Raw genomic sequence first — 15,875 nt, 5'->3', positions numbered from 1 at the left:
AAGAGAAGGAAATACCCTAGCCACCCTTTTACATGTCAGTATAAGGAAATGAGTCTCCAAATATTCAAAGGCACAGTAATTGTCTTGGATTCAAAGACAGACACTGGAGTTGTCTCCCATACCTAGTTACACTATGAATCCCAGTTCTTGCTTTAAAATTGTGAAACCATGCTTTACTGGCATGAAATGTTTCACCATTATCACTCAATAGGTTATGCTTTGAGATCTGCATTTATAACCCTAAGCTTTCTTCACAAATTATACACTAAAGCTATAAACTGCCATCTGTCTTTCATTTAGCCACACTAATAATAGCGTTTTTTTTTTTTTTACCTCATCTAACACTGCTGATCATGACTTACTAATTTGTTTAGCAATACTAGCTTCCTTATACAAATCTTTTCTTTGTATGATTGTCAGGATGGTGGATTTCGAAATGCTGTGCATATTAAGGAAATTGGTCACATGAACACCACTCTCATATTTTCCACAATTTCTTCCTTCTTTCAATTGTGATTGTTTTCTTTACCTTCCTGACTTTCCTCAGGTTTGTTTGTTTGTTTGTTTGTTTTGGGGGGCCATTCTGATAGCAGTCATCATAGCAATTATGTAAAGCACTGAGTGAAGTAAAAACCACAAACGTGCATATGGGCTCAAACTGATGCTTATGATTGCTTACATATGCTTTTCTAGCATGGCTAGTCTTTGTTTATAATTGCACAAGTGGCTGGCATTCAGGTCATAACTCAAGAATTTGGTCATAAGATAAATCTAAACTTCTGGTAATAACCCAAGTCGTTCATATGTGAAACTAGCCATAACTCAAGGGTCCACTGTATATTCATTATGATTTATGTGTAGATGCCCCCTCAAAGCTTAATGCACTCATGGGTGGGGAAGTGACTGGATCGCAGACATGTGATACTGGATTAGTCAGTCCACTGATGAGTTTACAGCTGGGTGTGTGTGGGAGGTGAAGCCTGGAGAGAAAAGGTAGGTCACTGTGGGTGTGACTGTGGGTGTGACCAGGACAGGTATATATCCCTCCTCCTCCCTTGATCTCTGCCTTGCCATGAACTGTTTCTCCTCTGCGATGCCCTCCACCATACTGCCCTGCCAGCCAACTATGGCCTGAAACCTCTAAAAACTGTGAACCAAAGCAAACCTTTTCTTCTTACAGTTATAGTTGTCAGGTATTGTGTCCCAGGAATGAGAAAGGAACTAAGATAGTATTTATGTAATGTTGTATTTTAAATCAGATTTACTATTTTACTTAAAAAGAAAACTAAAAGTGGCAAATTGGCATTTTCCATACATGAAAATAACCACAACAAAACCTGATACCATTAAATTCCAGCTAGGAAAGGTTGTGCCAAGCCTCATGAGGGTAGCTGTGCTTTGTTACAGAAGGAGATGGGCAGTGCAGAAAAATGTTAAACTTAGTACCAGACCTTTTGCTTGTCAGAGGATTGAAAGAACATTGACTAAAGCCACATTCTTGCTGTGTGACTAAATGTCGTTTGATGATGAATCTGCACATCACTTCCCATCATCTACCAGCTCTTTAGAGATGCTGGCCTACTACCACTTGCAAAGCAGTGCACTTACAGATTTGAGTTCAAAATTCACAAGGACAGTGATTTCCCTGAATTAAGAGGCAAAAGAAGGAGGGAAGGAAGAAAATCCAAGGTCACAGATGACTCCGGCTTATTCACATGGCCCTGCAGCAGGGGAATTTTGAAACTAGAGTCAGAAGTTCTGGTTTCTAGTATTAATGTCACGAACTAGTTACACAACACTAGTAAATCTCTTCATTCTTTACAGTTATTTCCTGGTATGTTCAAGCCTACGATTTATTTACAAAGAAGTGAGCGCACAAAAGACTGAGAAGGGAGAAGTCACAGGAATCAAGGAAACAGAAATAAGTTCCTTAGTTTGCTGAGCAAAATGCCGCCCTAGTTAGCACAGAAAGTGCAACCGAGACATCACAGAGGTGTAGCTGGCCTGACATGGGAAGTGCTCTCTTTGTTTTGGGCTTGACTGAAGAAGAAAGAAGTAATAAAATAAAATAATAAAGTAAAAGGTTGTTAAAACCTTACAAGCATGTGGATTAATAAAGTCATGTTGAATGCCAGGCTTGATGCCCATCTGGCAAAATGATGCCAATTAAAATCTCCTTGTCAGTTAGTATACAGGTGCTTGTGCCATTGCATTGTTTTTATTTTGTATTTTAGTGAAAATTTTATGATTTTTTACACTGCTATGAAACAAAGAAAACTAATCTGTATGTCATGGTGTTTACTGTTGATCGTGTGTACTTTGTGGAGGGCTGGGGGAAGTATTTTCTTCTGAGAAAGGAACGGCATTGGCTTTTCCCTTTGTACACTCATGTCCTCTCCACGCTGCCTGCACCAGGGTCATGGACAAAAGCAGTGTGGTCTGTGTGCTGCTCTAGGAGGTGGAGGTAGAGTGTAGAGACAGTGGGGGCAGGGATGATAGCCAGAATGTCAAAACAAATCAACATGGGGCTGGAGATTTAGCTCAGCAGCATAAGTGCCTGCCTTGCAAGTAGGCAGTCGTGAGTTCAATCCCCGGTACCGATAAAAAGGAAAAAACAAACAAACAAAAAAACAAAAACAAATCAACAGGCACAAGAGGGTAAAGACAAATTGACTGAGACAGAACTGCCACATCACCTCTCCCTTGAGGCCCCTTGAGCCCTATCCAGTGTTTTTGTTTCATGGGTTAATAACTAGCTCAGGCATATCCATGCTATTTGTAGTCTTATTTTTACCCCCATCATATAATGGTGGATCCATTCATTTGATACACACAGTATCAGAGAGGTTACCTCCTGCCACAAACACATTAAGGAAACCATTGCTCAGAGGGGCTGGAAATTCTCATTTAGGAACAGCATCATATAACATGGGAAGTGCCGTCTAATTGCACAGACATTTTCTTGCAAGGTCCTATTTCAACTCAAGACAAATTTTATTTCTTTCTGGGATCTTTGGTGAGCAATCTGAGTCTATAGGCCAAGTCAAAGGTTGTTTTTTGTTTTTTGTTTTTTTCTTTCAGTACAGACACTCATGTATTCTTATCCATCCAAAAATGTAAGAAGTCTGTATGTCATTGATAGGCAGCAGTAGGAATATAGTAATCAGGAATAAAAGTGGCTACCAATTATTATATCTGAGACAGCTGATAAGTTTTAGTGGCTTTGTGATCTTGGCTATAAATGTTACAGGGTGACTTGAAATCTTTGGGTATTTAGGTTGGTTAGTTTTTCTATTTTGTAAGAGGAAGGTTGGGTGATCCATATCTTTCTGGAGGGTTTATATTATAAATTTGGCTGGTCTGAGTGAGTTCTTGTGAGGAAGATGGCCCATAGATAAAGCCAGAAGACTTTGCACTCTGTATCCCACCCACCACATGTTTTGTGCTTCTTGATTCTGTTTGGCCCACAGAGACCGCAGGGTTACCATAATGGAGGTCTCGCTGAGGGGACTGGGCCTGCTGGACATTCGTCAGTTTCCTTTCCAGTGTGGCTTCGATTTTTCCAAGTTTAGCTGCTGGTAGAGCTCCTCTGTTGTCTTCAAGAACTTGACTTCTGGCCAGCGCTGGTGCAGAAGTTCTCTCCCTTGGATCGGGATGGATCATATTCTTGACTGAACTGTGAAGGATCTTCTGCGAGCTCCTAAGGAATGTACAGAGTTACCCTTAGGAATCTGATACCACTGTGCACCACAGGTGGGTAAAGTCTTCATTCTGCAGCCACTAAATCATTAATCCTAGGGCAAGTATGTCAGCTTTGGGAAGACGACCATAATCCTCTCCCAAAATCTCATTAGCTAGAAGTTCTCTCCTTCTTCCACCTGGGATTTTTTAGTGATATCACATGGCCTAGGTTACCAATTTTATACATTATACTGGCAGAGAGAAACAAACTGGCTTCACTTTCAATCTCTTCTGGGATTCTAGGAGAATCACTTCATGCGTCATGACAAATGAAGATGTTACAGGCTTGATGTCCAGGTGTATCAGGCCAGAGTTGTGGATGTATTTAAGCCCTAAGGAAATTTGAAGAAGCATATCTCTAAGTTTTACTCTTGCAAATGAGTACCAGACTTCATATTTTCAGATGTAGCCGCTTGCAAGCTTCCCATCATTGCAAGATTCTATCTTCTGCCCATGAGGAGTGGTAGCATGCCACATCAGGGGAATGATGCCCAAGTGCTGAATGAGCATAACTTCATGCAAACACAAACTTTCATTTGATAACGCTGCCAGAGTTTTATAGAATGCTTTATCACATAAACACATCTATCTAGCCTCTTCCTGCACTTGTAGACTATACCAAATCCCCCAACTCCAAGTTTTTCTAGCTCGAAAGATTCTTTTTTCACAGCAGGAAGCCATGCTAGCCTCTTGTAGAACACTTTTCTTGGCAAGAAGCCCTTATAGTTTGCCTTTCTCTGTACCAGTTGTCTTAGGATCTCCTGGGGTCTTCCTCCTGTCCTTTGATTGAAGGAATAATTTCTTTTTTAATTATTTTAAAGATATAAAAAAACCAAAATTTCAAAACAAGACAGTAGGAAGGTAATAACGGTTAATATATTGTCTATTATCTTTAAATTAGTTTTTCAGAGTACAAAATACCAGCATTTAATTGTCCATACAATATTAGCACGAACCTTTTTCAATGAACTAAGAGAAATTAGTAATATAACTATCTTAACTATCATACATATATATATTTTTCTTTTTTTTCTGAAGGGGCTTTCCTTTTATTGAAAGGGTTAACCCTGGCTAGGGACTGAGGAAACCTCATCCGTGAGGGAGCAGGTGTGAGTCACAAATCCTTGGCACTCCAGGCAAGGACCTTCCCTGTGGAAGAAATCTCCAGCTGCATCAGCAGGCTTTTGAGAGTGGAGGGGGTTGTCATTCTACTGCAGGTTGCTTCTGTGGGCCGTGTACGCCCTTGAGAGCTCTGACCCTGGAGTCTGTAGAACCAGAACTAGACGTTCCTTGTCTTCCTCCTGATATGTGCCAAGTTCAAGTGTGTTCTTCAAGGGAGTTATGGGAACCTCCAAATCTCCAGCCTCACCCCTCTCAGAGCTTTGGATTGGGTTCTTCACATAGTGAGCTTTGCCTTTCTTAGGGCTGTGACTTGGGGTCTCTGTATATTGAGTTTCATCCTTCTTGGAGCATGGGCCTGAGGTCTTCACATCCTGAACTTCACTCGTAGGGTTTTGGCTCAAGGTTTCCTCTCTCTCTCTCTTTCTCTCTCTCTCTCTCTCTCATTGTCTTCTTCCCCTTATGCTTGGACTCTTCTTCACAAAAAGAAAAGTTTAATTTTTGATTTGGCTCTGTGAATGTTTTTGTCAATCATCTCAGTGAAGGTGATTGTAATGCAGGCAAGGAGATCTCTCAGAAGGAAACAAGGAAACAATGTACAGACAGAAAAACTGAAAGCAACAGCTCCACACCTTCATCCTGCCTTTCTGTCCACCAGCTTACAGCTGCCAGCCACTGTATCATTGACAAAGGAGCCAAACGCCTTCACTGGAAGAAAGATAGCCTCTTTTAACAAATGGTGCTTGAAAAACTGGCTTTCCACATGCCGAAGATTAATACTAGACTATGTCTGTCACCTGGAAATGGATCAAAGATCTAAATAATAAAAAGAAAAACTAAATCTGCTGGAAAATAGAATAGGTAGAACTCTCGAAGACACTGGTGAAGACAAACACTTTATAAACTGCAGCAACCCTCACAGCCAGTGGGGTACTGACGGGGTGATAGGCGATTAAGAAAAAACAAGACATATAGAAAAAGCTGGGCCCAGTTGGGGCCTGATTTGTCTGATGGAGCTCCAGTAACAACCTAGCACTGTCTGCATCTTATTTATACACAGTAAAAAGAAGGGATGTGTGCAACAGGGTGAAAAGGTAAGTCTCGGTGTTTCTCTGAGAACATTCAGAGTGAAGCATATGTTCTCAGAGAAACACTCTGGTGCTCTCTCTTTTTAGGGCTGGCCTTGCTCTAGCCTCGAATGTCTATTTGATCTCCTGTTCAGCCTTGGCTCAACTGCTCCCCACATGAGCAAGAGCCCAGTCATACAGAAAATATCACAAAGAATCAATAACTGGGATCTCATTTTATTAAAAAGCTTTTGCAGAGCAAAAGAAACCACCAACAGAGTGACGAGACATCCCACAGAGTGGGTGAAAGTTTTGCCAACTGTTTCTTAGAAAAAGGACTAATATCTAGAATATGTAAGGAACTCAAAAATGTCAGACCCTCTAAATTAAAAGATCCCGTCCAAAGACAGGCATCTGAAATGAACAGACACTTCTCAGATGAAGAAGTAGAAATGGCAAATAAATATATGAAAAAATGTCAACATCCACAGTCATTGGAGAGATGCAAATTAAAACAATGCTAAGGTCTCCTCTCACTCCAGAAAGAACAGCTATTATCAAGAAATTAACCAGTAAGAAATGATGATGGGACTGTGGAGAAAAAGGAACACTTCATTGTTGGTGAGAATGTAGACTGGTACAACCACTGTGGAAATCTGTGTGGGAACTACTCAAAAAATTCAAACTAGAAGTACCATTCAACTCAGCTATCCCCCTTCTTGGTATCCTCCTTTAAGAATTAAAAGCATCATACCACAGTGATATATATGTACTCATGTTTATAGTGGCACAATTTGTAGTAGGTGAATCTTGTAAACAGCAAATGCCCATCAACTGATGAATGGATAAAGAAGATGTGGGTTTTTTTTTTTTTAAACAATGGAGCATTACTCTGCCACAAAGAAAAGCAAGCTTGAGATATTCATAGCTAAATGGATGTACTTTGAGACCACACTCTCAAGTGAAATAAATTAGATCCACATATTTAACTGCTGTATTGTTTCTCTGGTGTGAGAAACCAAAAGTGTAAATAAGGGCCAAAATGTATAATAAACATTGGGAAATGGGGAAAAAGTGTTCAGAAGAGAAGGGGAACAAGGAGGGGAGGAGGAAAGGAAAGAAGGGACAAGGAAAAAAAATAGGGGCTGGGAGTTTAGCTCAGCAGTGTGAGTGCCTGCTTGGCAAACATGAGGTCATGAGTTCGATCCTCAGCACCAAAACAAACAAACAAAAAAATAAAGGGAAAAAGTTGAAACAAGGTTTTTGTAAATAAGGAAGGAAAGAAGAGTTGAAGAGGGGAGTGGAATGCAAAAAAAAAGAATCAAGATATATCATGTAAAAAACATATATCATGTATATGATAGGTATACATTTTCTATGAGGAATGTTTTCATTATGTATATCTAAAATGTACCAATAAAATAACAAATACAAATAAAGGCTGGAGGGCAAAGAAAGACTATGTCAACTTTGGAAAATTGGTGAACAAGACAGCAAGGAAAGAGAGAAGGAAGAAATTAAAAACAAGAACAGAACAATAACAAAAACACCAGTAACAGTGTTCATAATTAATATAAAAGTGACAATAAACCATCACAAGAAGAAAAAATATGTCCACTTCAATGCATATCTTTGCTTTCCCTGGTATACAGAATGGGCAGACAGAGCCAGATCCGTGTTGATTAATCCCAGCAAGCCAGCAGTAGATTTGTGGTGGGGTAGTGGCTAATTCCAGCAAGCCTGCACCATTAGTTTCCCTGAAGTTTAAGCTGCTGTCTGGCTATGAGACTGGAATTTGATTTGCTCAGCCTACAACATGCTGGGTGCTTCCTGCTGGCTTGAAGCCGGCATCTTGCTGGCTTGAAGTCAGTTCCTTGACCTCCTGCCAACTGAAACTGGCTTTTATCTCACCCCGACAGTGGGAGGCGCTAGATGGAGCCAGCCTGCAGCTGCCTGTGTTTTAAGCTCATTTGGTCTCTGTCAAGATGGCTATTGGCCAACTGACTCTGAGGGACATTGGAACATAAATAATTCCAGCTACTGCAGTCCACTGTGCCCATTGCTTCCTTCCACTGGAGCATGTCTCCATAGAGGCCTCTGGGGTTGTCAGTATGTGTCTGTAGGTTCAAGCACCCACTCCCCTGTGGGAGTTGGAGTCAGAGAGAAAGTGCCACTTGTTACCTTCTTCTTTGTTGCAGTCTCTTTGATCACTGTGAGTTTGAGGCCAACTTGGGCTATACAGTAAATTCAAAACCAGTATAAAATACATAAAGTCTTTTTTAAATAAAAAGAAAACAAAATCCCTAGCATTTTTATTTCATTCATGTCCTAAAAAAAATCCCTGCCTTTATACTCAACACACATAGTCTTTTTTTTTTTTTTTTTTTTAATTAACACACACATAGTCTTATAGGTGTAAGATTCCTCTACGGAACATCAGATTCACCTTATACTGAAATATATTTTATACTAGCATATAAATGTTTGTGTAAATAAAAAATAAAACAAGTAAAATTAAGCTGTGATTTATTTTTCTTTTTAAAGTTAAGGATCATGTGAATGGATTAAGAAAATATAGCATACAAGCAAGGTGTGGTCATGCACAACTATAATCCCATTATCCTGGGAGGCTGAGGCAAAAGGATAGCAAATTAAAGCTGGGCAGTTAGGGGTTTAGTGAGACTCTGGTTCAAAATTAAAGTGAATTAATTTTTTTTAAAAAAGGGATGGGGATGTAACAGTGTGAAAGCCGTAAGTTCAATCACTGGTACCACACAAAAAAATAGTGTATATGCACAATTGCTAGACATACAAAAGGCAGCCATAAAAATAAAATTGCTATTTTTAGTAAAATGAAAGTAACTGGAAAATACTATGTTAAGTGACATAAAGCAGGTTGAGAAAGACTAATATCTCATGCTCTCACCTAGATGTCCACAATAAGAAAATGTTTACTCGAAGCACAATAGTGATTCATGGGCATAGGAAGGGTCAGAACACTCCATGTGCACACACAAAGGTCAGATGATGGGCACCAAAATGCCATCAGAGAGGAGTGGTCAGTTCTATGTCTGCTGCCCAGTAGGTCGCTACAGTTTACAGTGACCTTTGTGTACTTGAGAAGAACTAGAAGAACTCATTCTTCCAACAGAGAAATGATAAGTAGATGGAAATGCTAATCACCTTGTTTTGATAATTACAATCAGATATATGTGTTGAAATATCACACTGTATCCCACAAATACGTGCAATTATGGTGTGCTAATTAAAAAGAAAAAAGTACCAGGTGGGGTGTGGCTCAGGAGGCTGAGGCAGAAAGATCACAAATTCACAGCCTACCTGGGCAATTTAGTGAGACCCTGACTGAAAAGAAAAGAAAGAAGAAAACAAAAGAAAAAAGGAGAGGAGGAGAGGGGGAGAGGTGAGAGAAGGGAAGGGAAGTAGAGAAAAGAAAAGAAAAAAAGATAAGAAAAGAAAAGGGGTTCTGACTGTAGCTCAGTAGCCCTGGGGTTTAATCTCAATGCTCAAAAAAAGGATGAAATGAACAAAGGAGAGTGAAAGAAGTTAAGGATCACAGAGAGGAACAGTTTAAATGATAATAAGACATATTCACTATTTTATATAACTAGATAAAAATTCCTACTCCCCCACAAAATAATCAAAGTAATCATGCAATCACTCAAAACAACAAAAACCCTGACACAGAAGGATTTGTTACAGGAGGCGAGTTTGCTGTTTATTCTAAACTAGATTTGGGGCACCATCTGCTGGTAAACTGACAAGTTGTTTTCGATTTTTTAAAAAAATGTTTGTATAGTTAAGGTTGCTAGAGAATTTAGATATATTACATTTAGAATTATACTCCTTCAAGTGACTCAGGAAATGTTTTCTTGGAATCCAGATAACACGAATATTTAGAATTGCTCAATCCACATAACTCCAGCGTGGAGGTTTGCCTTACCCATGTATCAAATTCCTTGTCTATTTCTTTTCTTTAGCTTTGTTTATTCTTAACTGAGCTCTTTTTCCTGCTTTATGTATTTCTCTCCTCCTGCTACAGACTCACCTTTAAGCAATCTGAGTCAATTACAATTGATGAAAGACCAAAAGTGAATGAGCTGTATTCTGGGCAGTACCTCAGGTGCAGATTCTACTTGTCTTTAAAGAGCTGTACACACACACATATGTCATTTTTGACCTTTACACATGTTTTTCCTTTGTTGCTGAGGATCATATCAAGGACTTTGCACACACGAAGAACATTCTGTACCTATTAGCTACACTTTGTTTTCCTTAGTGATATAGTCCATTGGCTTTCAATTTTTAAAAAATACAAAATCTTCACTGAAACGTCTCCCACCCCGTCCCTGGCACTCAAAATTTCCTTGATGGAAAAGAAACCACTATGGTCTGAGCCTGTCGGTTACCTTAAAGAAGGACATTAATCTAAAGGAGGATGCAAAAAGACTTTTTCTCAGAGAAAACAAAATATCGTAGATGACAACAAAGGGCATTTCTTCCAACAGAACCAGGGACTTCAGCTTAATGGATTAGTTTTCTTCTGCTTATGGAATAAAAAGAAAATATATTCTCTTAAATCTTGGTTGTATTTGAATGATTTTTTCTGCTCGAAGAGTCCAGTGAATTTAAAATCTGTTCTAAAGTATTTCAAGAAGGCTACGTTGCTCCATTAAAGAGGCAGTTATACTATGTGAGAAAAAAAAATCTTTTTTCTTTTCATTTTGGACATCTTTCTTTTCCTTTTTCTCTTACTTCCTGTCTTCAGTTGTTCAAAGTCATGAGAAGCATTCAAAGAGCCCATATTCAAATTCCAGCTTTGTCTGTTTCTGTTTGTAACTTTGAATTAAATTAACCTTTAGCAGCTTTAAGATCATCTATAAATTATATATTATGCTCTTCTTATGAAGATTAAAGAATATATTTGAAGTGACAGTGCCCTCTGGCTGAAGCCCACCCAGAGAGTACCTAAAGTTGAACACGCTGGCTTTATATTCACACACAGCTCCCTGAGAGAGCGCCAGGAAAGGCCTTGAACTGGACTCCGGCTGGGATCCAGTGATGTAATGTGGATCCATATCTCACAAAGTCAAAGAATAAAACTGAAGACAAAGGAGTAGACAAGAGTATGAAGAAGAGAGAAATAGCTCCCAGTAACTGAGTGGGGACCTAAAAGTGGGCTGCCAAGGAGATTCTTTGTCTAGGAGTTTTTATATCAAAAAATGACCAGGACTTACATTCTGAGGTCAGCTTAAAGTGAAAACAAGCTGACTTAACCTAGAAATGGGCCTGTAAGGAGCGGAGGCACATAGCTTGTCTGCAGGGGCCTCTAAGCCTCTGTCCTACCTAAGTGGTTTCTTTAAAGAATAAAATGAGAGGGAAAACTATTTTTCAAATAGGGAGGAACAGCTGTCACAGTCTAGCACCTGGCCGTTACTTCGCTTATCACATCCCTGGGCATCCTGGTCCACCTGCTTCTTGGTAGCTTCTAGCCTGTCTATCTCACCAAGGCCTGGTCGTCCTGACTTTAGCTTGGACCCAGGGCTTCTCTAGCCTCCTCCTGTCTCTGCCTAACCCGCCTGTCTATAACAGTCTGGGGATGAGTGGGAGAGGCCAAGAATGCGGGAGTCCACTCTGGCTTGGATGCTGTCAGCATACAAAGACCACCCACGACTGCACAGCTCAGTATTCGTAGGGACAGCAGGCGAGATTCAGGCTACGATTCCAGAGGTAACAAAGCAGTAGTGACTCATAGTAGATGGAAGAAGAGTTATTTGCTATTTTATGGGTTACATAGTGACCTTGGTTGTGTCTGTACTTAGATAAAAATATGAAATGATCTTGTTTTCCTCACTCCCTCATGATCTCAGCATGACCTTGACCGGCGTCACTAGTCTGTGTGATGATTCTAACAGGAGAGTAATGGCCTAGCTGTGAGCTCCAGGCAAGCTGCTGACCAGCCTCTCTCAAGATCAGGGCTTTGTTTCTTTCTTAGCAAAAATATTGCAACAAAATTTGGTTGCATGTGGATTGTATGTGAATTATTGGATGACATAATTTTCCCCCTGGTCCTTGGACAGCAAACTTCTAGAGGACAGAGGACATGGTTCCTTTAACTTTTGGATTCCCCTGCCATGCGGTAGGGGCTGAGGGCTACCGGAAGGAGATGTGCCTTCTAGCTGTTGTGACTTGCTTTTCTCTTCTCTCCTGCGTCTTCTCTCCCTCCCTTTTCCATAATCAACTGCAGTGGTTTCTGTGGCACAATCACAGTGACTTTGCTTTAAAGAAGTAAGCCAACACAGAAAGTTTAGTCTAGCAAATATTTAAGGACCCTGTACAAGAAGCTGCTCTTTAAAATCTCTATTTCGGGCTGGGGATGCGGTTGAGTGTTAGAGTGCTTGCTTGTCATATACAAAAAGAGGGTTCAATCTCCAACAGCACATCCCCAAGTTCCTTACCCCAAATTCTCTTCTGGAACCCCTGAGAGCCTCTGGTCTTCGGATCCACAGGTTCACATGCATCCTTCTGGCCACCTCCTGGGCTAATCCCCGACACACAGCAGCGCCTGCTGCCTGGTCACCAGCACAAGCAAGTTTATTTCCACTTCAAATGCTCTTCTTAGACTCTCATTGATTTTCTTCTGGTTCTGTTTTCTTCTCAAAGAACAGGAGTATTACAGATGGATTTGCATTTTCCTGTAATGATAGACTGGGTTTTTAAATCAATGGTCCCTTGGGGGGAAAATACTTTGAAAAAAATGTGAAAAAACCCACAAAGAAGTGGGTAAGTTCTCAGAACCAAAATGCAGTCACTTGTGTCAAACAAATGAAATAAGGAAAGAAGGAGATTGGATGGAGGGGGAATTTCATGCCCTGTAGGGTCATAATTATCTTAGAGGCTTTGCCCTACACAGAGCCTACTGCAGCCTTTCATAAGAAGTACTCCTGCAAGGTCATCTGGCCAGCAATGCCCAAACTCAGGCTGAAGTCACCTTTGTTCTTGACCCTTGTGCTCAAGGATTATTGTTTCAAAATAACTTACGTAATTCTCTTTTGCTTTAAAATTTCCATTTGCCTCAGCCTTCTTGAATATATACAGTTCAGTGTTCCACTACTCCCAAAGAAACTCATTCATTTTGGAGAATATCTGTTATTATGGATGACAGAGGCTTCAAAGAGCTGACAAAATAATATGGAACTGAAGGGCTAAAATAAAAGCTAAACCAAGAGTGAAGACAGGTAATCAGGGCGGAGCATCTGCTTTTGTGCCAAGCACAGTGGATTGAATGAATGAGAAACGTCATCGTGGTGGCCTAGTGGGTAAGGAGGTCAGAAATGATACCTCAGGGCTTGGGGAAGCAGAAAGTCTACAGAAAGACCTTCCTTCCCCAAAGCAGTCTCAGACCCAGATGCTGTGCTCTCAAGATTAAAGTGAGCCATGAGTAAGTAAGAGTTCATGCTAATTTTGTGGGGTTTTGAGAATCTCAGGTCATGGACCAGTTGGTCTCCTGTTGATTGTGGCCTCAAGAGTCTAAAAAAAAACAAATGTGGAAAAGACCAAGATGGCGGAGCAGTAAACAGCTTCGCTGAGAGTCGCCATCCAGACACTGGAAAGCAGCATTGTGAGGAAGACAAAAAGGAGGAAAGTGGGTCCACTGGACCCAGGAGAAACTGAAGTGTGAATTAAAGCCCATGGGGAGAGTGAAGAGAGAAAGTCCAGTGAATAAGGAGGTAGCTGGCGGTGCCTTCTCCCTGAAGTGAGACTCACTGTATGAGAGGAGCAGCTCAGCTCTATGCACCCAGAATGATAGTGATGTCTGGCAACCCCAGAGGCCTCTGCAGAGGGACGAGGTGATGGAGGGGAGAGGCAGAAGTGAGGGACTGTACTGGCTGGTGGTGCAAGCAGAGGACCTAGTCTCCCCACAGGAGAGACCAACTCGCTGGGAGTGATCTTGGAGATGGGCCTGCTGAGCTCAGAACCTAGAACTTCTGGGGCTCCATCTAGCTGCCCCAGCTGGATTCAGACCCATGGAAAGTGCTTGGGTGGTGCTGAGCCCAGTGAGTCTGGTCTCTGGGCGGGCCTGCTAAGATTATCCAATGCCCTGCCAAAAACTACTGCTGGCTTGTGGGGAGAGATCTTCACAAATAGGGATTCTGTCTCCACAGGCTTAGTGAAACCAGAGAAAACCTTGGAAGAGGACTTTTTCGTGTTTTCTTATTTGTTTTGTTTTGTTTTTCTTTCTCCTTCATTGTCTGATCTTGTTGTTATGAGTGGGAATGTGGTTCGTAGCCTCTTTGTGCTTGTGGTTCTGTTCTGTTCTTCCTTTGAGCTCTTCCATCTCTCTTTTCCTTCAGTCTTCTGTATCAGTTTCCCAAAGTTGATGTGATCCCCCTTTATCCTTTGACATTACTTCTAATCTTCTCTTCTTCTAATTCTCTATGTTCACCTTAATTCATTTTAGATTTTAACACATAAGAGCAAAATTGACTTGTATACTGCGTATAATTTTCTGGTTTGGTTTTTTGTTATATAACCACAAATCTAGCTCATATGGTTAAAAGAGAAAATTAAGGGTTAGCTCAGTTTGTCATTCTCTACCGTGTGTTTGATGCTATGGGTATCACCATAGCCAAAATTGACATAATTGTTCTAAACAACTATTGGTCTTGGTAGTCCATGACTGAGATTGACTAAGGGTCACACAAAATACAGTGGCATAGTGCAAAAACAATCAGAGACTGGGTCAAATAAGCAACAACTTCTCATCTCCAATAAACTGAAGAGGTAAGATCTTCCAACAGACTCCAACCCAAAAACAAGCTACATCTGAAAGACACCTCAGAAAAGTAGCCATTACCTAGGGATCCTAAATACTAGCAATAAAGCAACCTAACAGGAAATTTACAAGCATCACCCCAGGAATTAAACTTTAAAAAGAAAGAAAAAATGAGAAGACACTCAAACAAAATGCAACCCAAGACACCAAGATCACGAAAGGTAAATTCAGGGGGCAATGCGGTGGGAAATCTGAAAGCCTGCTACCTGGGCTCCTTGAAGCAGTAACAACAAAGCAATTGAATGAGGCTCTGGAAAAAATGAAATCAGAAAAAAATCTCTCAGATAGTTACAGAGATTATCAGAATGCATACCATGCCTAGTGATATTAGAGCAGACACAGACAAAAACAAATAGTAAGCTTAAGAAAATTGTGGAAGCTCAGCATATGAAAGAAATGGCATCCATAAAGCAGATTCAAGCAGATATCCAGGTGGAAAAAAAACTCCATTGAAAGTATTTGCAGCATATTAAGCCAATGTGAGGGCAGGGTCTCAAATATTGAAGACAGGCTTGCAGTTAGTGACCAGGAAAAAAAAGATTTCTCAAAATTAACAAGGGATCATGAGACATCCATCCAGCAGCGCTAAAGGATACAAAGAAGAATAACTTGAGACTCATTGGAGTCAATGAAAAGGCAGGAGATACCACAAATGACATTAAAAAAATGTTCAGACATCATGGCAGAAAACTGTCCTGGTAGAGAAAAAGTATTTGACCTGCAGATAAATGAGACATATAGAACTCCAACTAACCATGATCCAAAAAAATCTACAGTTAAGTATCTCATAGTCAAGATTCCAGAAATTCAACACAAGAATAGAATCTTAAAAGCGGTTAGGGAAAAACGACAAGTTACCTACAAAGAAAGCCCAAGTTGTGCTGATTCTCAAACCAAGAAGAGCTTGGAGTGAAGTAATTCAAGTTCTAAAGAAAAACAACTTTCAGCCTAGATCGATGTATCCCACCAAAACTATCTTTCAAAATTGATGGAGAAATAAGATACTTTCACGGCAAAGAACTTCTGAGGAAATTTATGACCACCAAATCGGCACTCCAAAATGTTCTCAAGGACATTCTAGAAAAGAAATAATG

General features: G+C 40.4%; 1 pseudogene; it reads right to left on the bottom strand.

The window, feature by feature from the left end:
* Positions 1-3,291: 3,291 nt before the first annotated feature.
* Positions 3,292-15,875, bottom strand: part of LOC106028029 (wee1-like protein kinase 2) — a 30,667-nt pseudogene continuing 18,083 nt past the window's right edge.

The sequence above is a fragment of the Cavia porcellus genome, unplaced genomic scaffold (genome assembly GCF_034190915.1).
Source record: "Cavia porcellus strain 051 isolate PalLab524CR breed Dunkin Hartley unplaced genomic scaffold, mCavPor4.1 scaffold_30, whole genome shotgun sequence".
NCBI lineage: Eukaryota > Metazoa > Chordata > Mammalia > Rodentia > Caviidae > Cavia > Cavia porcellus.
The sequence above is the reverse complement of the archived record's forward strand: the minus strand, read 5'-3'. Positions and strand labels throughout refer to the sequence as shown.